We start from the raw sequence: 12,864 nt of genomic DNA on the forward strand, positions 1-12,864 counted from the left end.
CTATACGGAGTAGGGTATAAAGTGAGATGAATCTTCGTAGCGAGTTTTTATGACTGGATGCCCTTCTTGACATTAACCTCTTCAAAGGAATAAATGAGATGAAATGAATGACATGATATATGATAGTAGGAAGGGAGAGGCGGAAGCCCGGTGCTGGCACATGGCCTACTGCAGTCGAATAGCTTCAAGCGATCTGCTCAAATCTGTACGTCCTCATCCGACGGACGATCCACCATCAACAGCGTCATATGCCCGTACTCCGCATGAGCACTGCGGAGAGGTTTGGAATTTATACCAGGCATTTCGGACGCAATATAGTAGTTAGAAACTGTATACAACCACCTCCACCACCTTCCCTGCCATGCCGGCCAACATTCTAATGGTGAAAATATTTCCCACCAGCGGGACTCGAACCGGCTATTATTATTACAAACTTCCCCCATGCGGAGGCTGCCACAAGGACAAAGTATGTCGACTACACGGTATTTTGTTTTCTAAGTTACTGTTGACTTTGCTACTGTGCCAGGTAGAAAAATCACAAGGCTGAGGAATAAATTTGCAATATTGTTGTTCAAATGTTATATAGATGATTGCGGAGTATGGTCACTGGACCTTGTATTGCGGCGATAGAGATGTCGTGTCCGGCTGAGGCCGAGAGGATCCCATAGCTGTACAAGAAATTTAGGGATTGTGCCTCGAGCTCCGATCATGAGTCCATGGACGGAAATATCGTCTAGGTGATATTTATCTTTATAGTAGTTTACAGTTGGCTGGTAAATTGACTTCTTTTCGGCGTCCACCTCTTCGGCCTGGCCAACGTGCGAATCGAAGCGTATTGTGGGATCTAAGATTAGTCCTTGCTTGCTAGCTGGTTGAAAGGCTATCATGTCAATACGCCTGTTACTCCCGTCGGTAGCTAGGCCAGAGACCTCTTCATGCACTGTGAAACCGTGATCCCTCAGCGAGGTCGCAATCATGTGTCGTATTGTATGATGGCGGGAATTTCTCAATACCTCCCCGTGAGGGCAGGCTCCCAGGACATGGGCAAGAGTTTCATGCTCTCTGTGGCAACTGGCAACGACGGAGGGTGTTGTCCTGGGACCTTCCCGGCACGGAGCGAATGGCGCACACATTCGCTGTCATCTTGATGGCCTCTCTTCATTCCGCACAGGATAAGCCTCGGTGATCTCTTATCCATTTGTTCGCTGGCGTGTATTCCTGGAAGAGTCCGACGCCCTTTCCTTTGTGCGGCAACTTCGTCCATGACTGAACTTCTCTGTCTCGTAGTATCTGTCGGACCTTCCTTACATTGGGAAGATGGCTATTTTTGGACATAACTCGATCATTCATTTCTATGCCTAGATCTTGCAAACAAATTGTACGTTCTTGTTCTAAGTTCCTAGTTGCATTAATGTAGCCGTTATTTGCAAGCGATAATTTATTACAGATGTTAATATGCTGTAGTTTGGCTTCCCAAGTGGCGCGAAACAAACCGAGGCCTTTATACCTCCTTTCGGTGTATACCATGTGATCCGCAACGTCTGCTGGTAGTTGTAATAATTCTTTAGTTCCACTCTTTAGTATTTTATCCGCATCTGATAGAAAAGTTTGAGGTATCTTGTTTAGGGGGGTAACTTGGAGTGGGTAAATAAGAGTAGGTGATGATATTGAAATATTTGAAATTGAAAATTTCTGGTCAGATTGCAACAGTGGTGAGCTAACAAGGGTGTCAATCTTGTTTCGCGTCTTGTCAAGTACGGCTTGTGGTTCCAGTGTAAGTTCATTGATGAAATTCACACGTAAGAAACGAATGGCACTTCCGTTGCACTGTGATTTAATTTCACGGTCGTCATTAATGATGATATTCTCCTCCGTTAGCTGACCTTTATTGATAGAAAGACAAGCTGATTTTGAAGCGCTGATGTCCAGGCCGAGTTCCCTAAATCTTTCTATGGCGATCCTAGCTAGTTCGGCAGCAGATTCAGTGTTTTTCCCAAATATTACCGTATCGTCTGCGAAACACATTATAGTGAGGTTAGGCTCCTCGTTTGCAATCGAGTAACCGTAATTCCTTGCTAAAGAATCTTCAGATAGTTCTTCCACAATATGATTGGTAGCGATGTTAAATAATGCCGGTGACAAAGGGGAGCCTTGAAGCAAACCGCGATTAATTTTGATGGGTTTTGTTCCCTGTTTTCGTGTCTGTATCTGTGTTACGATTCTCTCTTGTAGAGCAATTAGCAGTCTCGTCAGTTTTTCGGGCGCTCCGACCGACTCCAGTGTGCTCTGGCGGTGCGCATGTCCAATGTTATCAAAAGCTTTGCGAACGTCGAGAAATATAATGCATGCATCGTTCTTTTCTTGCCTAGTGTGCTGTAAAGCGGCTTCCAAAATTGAGGTATTTATGTAAGTACCGTGTGTATTGGTGAAACCCCTTTGATTGTCATGAAATACACTGTAGTTCCGAAGCTGTTTATCAAGAACTTTCTCGATGACCCGTCTAATAACTGAGCATATAGTAATTGGACATCAGTTACTGGGATCATTTACATCACCTCCTTTATGAACCAGAATTGTACGAGCTTTCTTGAAAGTCGATGGTACTAACCCTGTTGCTAGTGGCGATGATTGCGATTCTCTGAAATCGTGCTGTTTTTAATAGCTCGGACGATTACGTGGTCACGACCGCTTGCGGTGTGTATCTTGATTTTCTGTGTTGCCTGAATAATGTCTTCTTTAGATATGACCGGATTGTATAGGTCGTTAGTCTCCATGAGTTCACTCTCAGTGCCTTTTTGAGGGTATTCCGGTCTTTTGTGGTTGTTCGGCCTAGAAAATATGTCCGAAAAGTATGTGTGCAGTACATCTTCTTTCAGGCTGCAAATTGGTTGTTCGTTTGTAAACACATTGCGTATGGCTTTTCGCCGCTGATTGTAATAGTAGAACTGAGTGGATTCATACATGTACTTCCTTCTTCTCTTTTCTCTTCCCCTTTTCGTTGATCTTTCAGGGTTTGAAGAGGTCCTATATGAACGTTGGGCAGAATTAAGTTGGTCTTTTCTTCTCAGTTCGTAATATTTCTGCGCTGGGTGTTTCGGCCCGGGAAGAATATGTGGTAGGCCCTACTGAAACTAAGAATTGGACAAAGTCATTAACGGCCTCGTCGAAGTAGTCGTCTGTTAGGTTTTCAGAAAACTTTGATTTCCATTTAAACAGATCGCTGTTGTACTCATCCATATTCGGAGCTGGAATAGTAGCGGTATTGGTTGTGGTTTCATTGGACTGACGATTCTCTGGGGAATTTCATAAAATGCTGATTTTACTCTGCTTCTTGACCAGGGTATCTCTGTGCACTGCAGGGTGAGTTCTGCTAACGTGTATGCTTACGACCCTATCGGATCGATAATACTTTCCACAGTGCGTGCACTGTACACCGTGTGATTGTTGTTCGTCGGAAAGATTATTAGACATATTATGAACATGTATATGTGACCATATAGTCCGCCTCTGTGGTGTAGTGGTTAGCGTGATTAGCTGCCACCTCCGGAGGTCCGGGTTCGATTCCCGGCTCTGCCACGACATTTGAAAAGTGGTACGAGGGCTGGAACGGGGTCCACTCAGCCTCGGGATGTCAAGTGAGTAGAGGTGGGTTCGATTCCCACCTCAGCCATCCTGGAAGTGGTTTTCCGTGGTTTCCCACTTCTCCTCCAGGCGAATGCCTGGCCACGGCCGCTTCCTTCCCTCTTCCTTGCCTATCCCATCCGATCTTCCCATCCCTCCACAAGGCCCCTGTTCAGCATAGCAGGTGAGGCCGCCTGGGCGAGGTACTGGTCATTCTCTCCAGTTGTATCCCCCGACCAAGAGTATGAAGCTCCAGGACACTGCCCTTGAGGTGGTAGAGGTGGGATCCTTCGCTGAGTCCGAGGGAAAAACCGAACCTGGAGGGTAAACAGATGATGATGATATGTGACCATATAACTTACGATTGAAATATTCTTGTCGATGCACTGTTATCCAGAAAAGAATATAAAACGAGCCACTTGATCTTCTAACATCACTGCCGTGTCGACTTGATTTTCTGAATGAGGCAACGGAATATTCGAATACATGACAGTCACATAACAGGCGATATGTATAAAAGTTAACCATACTAAACTTATCAGCTATCAAAAATCTACACCACAGGAAAGAATTAAAGACTGTATACATTACGTCCATTATAATGGCACCGAGAAGTATAAATTCCATTACTTATGCAACGCTGGTGAGTGCATGCAACACCTCCTAGATGTATAAGGCCTCACAACTATTCTGGGAATATACTGTGACGTCAAAATCGGGAGGCAAGCTTGAACCTTTTCAGTAATAACACAGCAATGAGTTTGGCCATGTAACGCTGAAATTAGAAGAGTTTTAATTCGTTTAATCAACACCTCCTAGATGTATAAGGCCTCACAACTATTCTGGGAATATACTGTGACGTCAAAATCGGGAGGCAAGCTTGAACCTTTTCAGTAATAACACAGCAATGAGTTTGGCCATGTAACGCTGAAATTAGAAGAGTTTTAATTCGTTTAATGGTGCCAATTGTTAATACCGTTGTACGTAATGGTACTGATGTGTTGCGTACTCAACTTTAAGGATAATTCCGGCAGTGATAACGAAGTGCATGCATTAAGTTTACGAAAGACGAGGTTATGCGGCAGATATGTTTACGTGCAATTCCAAGACAAGACTACAGATTTACTAATAACTCAATGGTGAGTAACTATTATTATTACATTCTCACACAATCATAATGAGTATAGGCCTATGACGTATTTAACTACACGCAACAGCTGGTGATATGTAGTCATATTTACTCTTCAATGATATAAGGTTATGTTAGATCACAATCATGGGATACATTATTTCAACGGTATTATTATTATTATTATTATTATTATTATTATTATTATTATTATTATTATTATTATTATTATTATTATTATACGCATTAAAACATACCATCTACAGGAGCTGCTGGTGTAGGCCGATTCACTCTGTAAATGCACGAATTTCGCTCACGGTGATACATTATTTTACAGGTATGCCACAGACATTTCAAAGTCGGTGATATTTTATGGGAAGTAACTGGTACTGATCCTGCCAGAATGTAACTATAAATATGATGGGCAGTTGGAAAAGATATAAGCCACTGCTGTCTCTGACAATCATGGTCTTGGAAGAGGAGTAGTTAAAAGAACCAGGCAAAAATGTAGAATAGAAAGGAGCAATAAAGAGAGCCATTGAAGATAGTACATATCTCATACACAGAATTTCAACACAGCTGAAAAGTACAATAAACACGTTGTTACCTGATGGTTGTTGTACTGTGATGAAGGGAAAGTAAGTAATTTTTCTGTACGTCGATACATCAAGGCAACCATACTGCATGGCATATGTAATCATCTTATAAGACATGGCCTTTATTCTAAACGGGTTTTATTAAAGTAAAAAATATTTCTAATGAATATGTGGACAAAATTACTAATACAAATGCGGTATATTCTTTAGTTACAAAACATCATAGCTGCATCACAAGGAATGAGTGTAACAATGTGTAGAAAGATTCAATAAATAAGTTAATTCTAGTCCTAGTTGGTGGATTGAACACCGGGGATGATGTCCCAACAGTTAATTTAATAGCCATAGTTAAAATATTTCTTAGTTCATAAAGGAGTATGTGTATGATTTTCTTGTTATTTGTTCAACCTTCTGTCTGATATCTCCTCATGTTTACAAATTTATGGCCGACCCCGTGGTGAGGGGATATAATGCCTGCCTCTTACCCGGAGGCCCCGGTTCGATTCCAGGCCAAGTCAGGGATTTTTACCTAGATATGAGGGCTGGTTTGAGGTCCACTCAGCCTGCGTGTTTACATTTGCGAGCTATCTGACGGTGAGATAGCGGCCCAGGTCTAGAAAGCAAAGAATAACGGCTAAAAGGATTCGTCCTGCGGAACCCAAGACACCTCGTAATCTGCAGGCCTTCGGGCTGAGCAGGATCAAGGCCAAGCCCTTCAGGGCTGTTGCGCCGTGCGATTTTTACAAATTTATGAGACAGTAGCAATTTAATGTTGCCACAATATGTCAATACTTTTAAAAGAGTAGGCTCCAGCCGAATGGTAGTCCAATATTAGGTTAGAAACTTACATACTTTCTGGAATACATAAAGGTTTCGAACAGAATTACAAATTAGTAACATCGATGGTAGGTGAAATTCTCATTAAACCATACATGAACTCCAAGGGAGGAAACATTGTAGGCTCATGTGCATATACTGCCAGTGATGCTACATCAGCTTAGATGTTAGGCCTATGCTAATATTATACGTGCTAGTTTTCTTTTAAGATCACGTAATGCCTATTTAAATTGAAATATGTTTGTAACATTCTGTTGTGATGTTAGCAATTCGGCCTAAGTGAGTTAACATTGCAAAATGCTGTCGTGTTTTACAACTGTCTGCTGTTTATCTTTAATGGCAGAGTCACTAAAATACGGTAATAACGACAGTATAAATCAATATCTTTCAAATTTGAAACGCTATTTGTTAGTAAATAAATTATTCCATTGGCAAAAAATATTAAAATCATGTCTGTGTTTAACTATGTTCCGCGTTTCTCTGCATTGCCATCGCCCCCGTTGCGTGACGTCACTACGCTGTTGTTAGGCCTTATTATCTAGGAGGTGTTGGTTTAATGGTGCCAATTGTTAATACCGTTGTACGTAATGGTACTGATGTGTTGCGTACTCAACTTTAAGGATAATTCCGGCAGTGATAACGAAGTGCATGCATTAAGTTTACGAAAGACGAGGTTATGCGGCAGATATGTTTACGTGCAATTCCAAGACAAGACTACAGATTTACTAATAACTCAATGGTGAGTAACTATTATTATTACATTCTCACACAATCATAATGAGTATAGGCCTATGACGTATTTAACTACACGCAACAGCTGGTGATATGTAGTCATATTTACTCTTCAATGATATAAGGTTATGTTAGATCACAATCATGGGATACATTATTTCAACGGTATTATTATTATTATTATTATTATTATTATTATTATTATTATTATTATTATTATTATTATTATTATTATTATTATTATTATTATTATTATTATTATTATACGCATTAAAACATACCATCTACAGGAGCTGCTGGTGTAGGCCGATTCACTCTGTAAATGCACGAATTTCGCTCACGGTGATACATTATTTTACAGGTATGCCACAGACATTTCAAAGTCGGTGATATTTTATGGGAAGTAACTGGTACTGATCCTGCCAGAATGTAACTATAAATATGATGGGCAGTTGGAAAAGATATAAGCCACTGCTGTCTCTGACAATCATGGTCTTGGAAGAGGAGTAGTTAAAAGAACCAGGCAAAAATGTAGAATAGAAAGGAGCAATAAAGAGAGCCATTGAAGATAGTACATATCTCATACACAGAATTTCAACACAGCTGAAAAGTACAATAAACACGTTGTTACCTGATGGTTGTTGTACTGTGATGAAGGGAAAGTAAGTAATTTTTCTGTACGTCGATACATCAAGGCAACCATACTGCATGGCATATGTAATCATCTTATAAGACATGGCCTTTATTCTAAACGGGTTTTATTAAAGTAAAAAATATTTCTAATGAATATGTGGACAAAATTACTAATACAAATGCGGTATATTCTTTAGTTACAAAACATCATAGCTGCATCACAAGGAATGAGTGTAACAATGTGTAGAAAGATTCAATAAATAAGTTAATTCTAGTCCTAGTTGGTGGATTGAACACCGGGGATGATGTCCCAACAGTTAATTTAATAGCCATAGTTAAAATATTTCTTAGTTCATAAAGGAGTATGTGTATGATTTTCTTGTTATTTGTTCAACCTTCTGTCTGATATCTCCTCATGTTTACAAATTTATGGCCGACCCCGTGGTGAGGGGATATAATGCCTGCCTCTTACCCGGAGGCCCCGGTTCGATTCCAGGCCAAGTCAGGGATTTTTACCTAGATATGAGGGCTGGTTTGAGGTCCACTCAGCCTGCGTGTTTACATTTGCGAGCTATCTGACGGTGAGATAGCGGCCCAGGTCTAGAAAGCAAAGAATAACGGCTAAAAGGATTCGTCCTGCGGAACCCAAGACACCTCGTAATCTGCAGGCCTTCGGGCTGAGCAGGATCAAGGCCAAGCCCTTCAGGGCTGTTGCGCCGTGCGATTTTTACAAATTTATGAGACAGTAGCAATTTAATGTTGCCACAATATGTCAATACTTTTAAAAGAGTAGGCTCCAGCCGAATGGTAGTCCAATATTAGGTTAGAAACTTACATACTTTCTGGAATACATAAAGGTTTCGAACAGAATTACAAATTAGTAACATCGATGGTAGGTGAAATTCTCATTAAACCATACATGAACTCCAAGGGAGGAAACATTGTAGGCTCATGTGCATATACTGCCAGTGATGCTACATCAGCTTAGATGTTAGGCCTATGCTAATATTATACGTGCTAGTTTTCTTTTAAGATCACGTAATGCCTATTTAAATTGAAATATGTTTGTAACATTCTGTTGTGATGTTAGCAATTCGGCCTAAGTGAGTTAACATTGCAAAATGCTGTCGTGTTTTACAACTGTCTGCTGTTTATCTTTAATGGCAGAGTCACTAAAATACGGTAATAACGACAGTATAAATCAATATCTTTCAAATTTGAAACGCTATTTGTTAGTAAATAAATTATTCCATTGGCAAAAAATATTAAAATCATGTCTGTGTTTAACTATGTTCCGCGTTTCTCTGCATTGCCATCGCCCCCGTTGCGTGACGTCACTACGCTGTTGTTAGGCCTTATTATCTAGGAGGTGTTGGTGCATGCAGAGTGCCTGTCTTCATGGTTTCCATGGCAGGGATGGCAAATAAAACAAGATGGCTGACACTTAGGGCAAATACAGTATACACGTAAACCGAGCTCAAGTTTCTCTCTAAGTATAACGTTACCTGTGGACTGTCGACAAAACAAGATGGCTGACACTCAGAGCACAAAAGGCACAAAACATTCGTACCAATAACCAACACTAAATGATCCCAGATCTACCAGATAACATCAACATACACTCAACACATGCCACATCATCACAAACACTACCAGGAAGCCACAAATGAAGTACAGTTCCCTTCCTCAAATGGAGATACGATCGACGAAATCTACAGATGACTATCTACCTCCGCCGTGTCAATCAGGGACAGACCATAGACTTGACGCCACCAGACCAGACGGGATTCTGCGGAATAGTGTAACGTGTAATTTTCAGGCCTATATTTCTGCTAAACTAAGATCCACACAAATTTGATCCTTTTAGGATAAAATAGTACAACCGTCCATCTCCGCGTAGAAAAACGCTTGGTGACATTCCCTTTCACCGACCGATGCGTTGAAATACGTTTGACAGTGCTCTACATAGTGTGACCGTGTGGCCTAACGGATATGGCGTCGGACTTCGGATCCGAAGATTGCAGGTTCGAATCCTGTCACGGTCGGCCTAAATTATAGTCATTAATTCCCATTTAGGACCAACACAAATGTGCAATATATTTATTATTGCGGAGTAGACCGCCTATCTGGTGTATTTGCCTGTGCACTCGCCTTCTATGATCAAAACCCGGTGCAGTCTGTTGGTATTTAATAGAGTGTAAGTGCGTGGGATTCGTGTAAGCTGATGTACTCCTATGTTAAGCAACTCCTCATCAGGGCAAAATTTTGACTTCCAGGTGTTTCTTAAAATCTGGAGCATTTTAGGTGACATTAAATATTTGAAATTATTGTTATTATTAGTAGTAGTAGTAGTAGCAGCATTATCAAACCTGGACGGTAAACAGATTAAGGAGAAGAAGATTATTGCTTCTTTCTTTCTTTCTTTCTTTCTTTCTTTCTTTCTTTCTTTCTTTCTTTCTTTCTTTCTTTCTTTCGTAATCCGTTTACCCTCCAGGGCTGGTTTTTCTCTCGGACTCAGCGAGGGATCCCACCTCTACCGCCTTAAGGGCAGTGTCCTGGAACGTGAGACTTTGGGTCGGGTGGGGGATGGGGGGTTCAATTGGTGAAGGAAGACCAGTACCTCGCTGAGGCAGCCTTACCTGCTATGACGAACAGGGGTTTTGTGGGGGGGGAGGGTGTTCAAGATTGGAAGGGATAGACAAGGAAGAGGGAAGGAAGCAGCTATAGCCTTAAGTTAGGTACCGGCATTTGCCTGGAGGAGGAGTGGGAAACCACCGAAAAACACTTCGAGAATGGCTGAGGACGGATTCGAATGCCCCTCTACTCAGTTGACCTCCAGAGGCTGAGTGGACCCCTTTCCAGCCTTCGCAACACTTTTCAAATTTCGTGGCAGAGCTGGGAATCGACCCCGGGCCTGCGGGAGTGTCAGCTATTTACACTAACTACTACACCACAGAGACGGACATTATTATTATTATTATTATTATTATTATTATTATTATTATTATTATTATTATTATTATTATTATTATTATTATTTCAGTTTTGAACAACTTGAGCTCGGCACTATATGTGAATTAAGCCCAGTTTTACGGCCGGATATCTTTCCTGACTATAACCTTTTGGAGGGATATATTCGCTATTCCGTGGCGGTTTGCAGTGTGATATACAGTATGTAATATACCGAGTGCCTTGCCTGTCCTTTATCTTTTAATATTATGAAACCCAACCAACACTAAGTTTCTCCTTTATTTCAATATTGTTCTGCATCCTGCCTGTGTGTCAGCAATGTAAATGAGCCATAGAACTAGCGAAGGAAAGATGACTACGTATAATTCCCCCGCGCAAACGTATTTGTGGAGGACCCGCCCCTTGGCCCACCCGATCACCCGATCTTACGCCCTTGACTTTTTCCAGTGGTGTTACTTAAAGCAGGTAGTGTATGCATAGTATCCTATAAATCTTAGTCACCTTCGGCAACTGATCACTGATGTCAGCTGTTACACCTCACGTGGTACAACGTCGTGATGAAATCTATATAAACCAAGGTGGTGAATACTTTGAGCTCTCACTAAAAAAAAAAGTTTACCGGCCTGAAAACTGAACCTGTTTCCTGTGAACTTGATTCCGCAACATCAGCGACACGTGAAATCCCCCACCTTCGCTACGCAGAGCCACAGTGGCACGTATATAATCTGTTCATCGTCCTACTGTCCGGCTCCATGGCTGAATGGTTAGCGTGCTGGTCTTTTGGTCACAGGGGTCCCGGGTTCGATTCCCAGCAGGGTCGGGAATTTTAACCAGCATTGGGTTAATTTCGCTGGCACGGGGGCTCGGTGTATGTGTTGTCTTCATCATCATTTCATCCTCATCACGACGCTCAGATCGCCTACGGGAGTCAAATCAAAAGACCTGCACCTGGCGAGCCGAACATGTGCCCGAACATTCCCGGCACTAAAAGCCATACGCTATTTCATTTCATTCCATTTCATCGTCCTACTAGACAATTCCTGTCCAAACGTAAGGTGGTGTGTTTTGTAATTTACAATTTTATTTACGTCGCACCGACATAGATAGGTCTTATGTCGACGATGCGATATGAAAGGGCTAGGATCGGGAAGGAAGCGATCGAGGCCTTAATTAAGATACAGCCACAGCCCCATCCCCAGAATTTGCCTGGTGTGAAATTGGAAAACCATGGAAAACCATCTTTACGGATGCCGGCAGTGGGGTTCGAACCCATTATCTTCCGAATGCAAGCTGATAGCTACGTGACCAAGCCGCGCAGTCACTTGCTCGGTCATCTGTATGTAAATGAACATGCTATTAATCAAATCTTTAATTAGTGCAGACACCGAGCTCGATAGCTGGAGTCGCTTAAGCGCGGCTAGTATCCAGTATTCGGGAGATAGTGAGTTCGAACCCCACTGTCGGCAGCCCTGAAGATGGTTTTCCGTGGTTTCTCATTTTCACACCAGGTAAATGCTGGGACTGTACCTTAATTAAGGCCACGGCCGCTTCCTTCTCAGTCCTAGCCCTTTCCTGTCCCAGCGTCGCCATAAGACCTATCTGTGTCATGCGACGTAAAGCCAATAGCAAAAAAGAAAAAAATAGTGCAAACGAAAAACCACCGAATTCCTGTCCAGAATAACTTATTTTGTTAAGCTGTGGATAGCCCATATAACAACGACAAGAGAGCAGCTATAATCCGATGTCTTAATGGAAGCCGGACGGGGTGGTATGCCAAAATTATACCCATATATTTTTTTGAAGTGATGAAAATCCAGACTTTCGGCTTCAATTTAAGTCAAGTTACATGAATAAGGCCCAATTTTAATTACAGTATGTTACATTTTTGTTAGTTGTTTAACGTCACACTAATACATCCAAGGTTTTCGGCGACGGAGGGATGGGAAAGAGCTAGAATTGGGAACGTAGAGGCCATGGCCTTAATTAAGGTAAATCCCCAGCATTTACCTGATGTGAAAATGGGAAACCACAGAACAAGATATTCAGTGCTTGGATTCGAACCCACTATGTCCCGAATGCAAGCTCACATCTGCGGGACCCTAATCGCACGGCCAACTCGTTCAATAGTACTGTATGTTAAATGAATGATTAAATGATGAAAGACATGGACTAAATGAAGATATTGGGGATATGTCATTAAATCATTAGACAAAATATAAAGAGTGTAGCAGACATCAGAAGGACAGTGTGGGGTCTGTTTCCACAAACATCATCAACTAATACCAAACCCTAGCATCATCGCTGTTGACCTGGTGAATATTCCTGGCGTAGTTTCAACAGATGTAA

General features: G+C 41.7%; 1 protein-coding gene and 1 non-coding gene across 6 annotated transcripts in view; both read left to right on the plus strand.

Annotated features, from left to right (window-relative positions):
* sit (stuck in traffic) overlaps positions 1-12,864 on the plus strand; it is a 408,441-nt gene that overhangs the window by 358,975 nt on the left and 36,602 nt on the right. The window lies entirely within an intron of this gene.
* TRNAR-UCG (transfer RNA arginine (anticodon UCG)) lies at positions 9,521-9,593 on the plus strand. Its single transcript has one exon. It is a non-coding gene; the product is annotated as a tRNA-Arg (tRNA).

Source organism: Anabrus simplex, chromosome 1 (assembly GCF_040414725.1).
Source record: "Anabrus simplex isolate iqAnaSimp1 chromosome 1, ASM4041472v1, whole genome shotgun sequence".
Classification (NCBI taxonomy): Eukaryota; Metazoa; Arthropoda; class Insecta; order Orthoptera; family Tettigoniidae; genus Anabrus; species Anabrus simplex.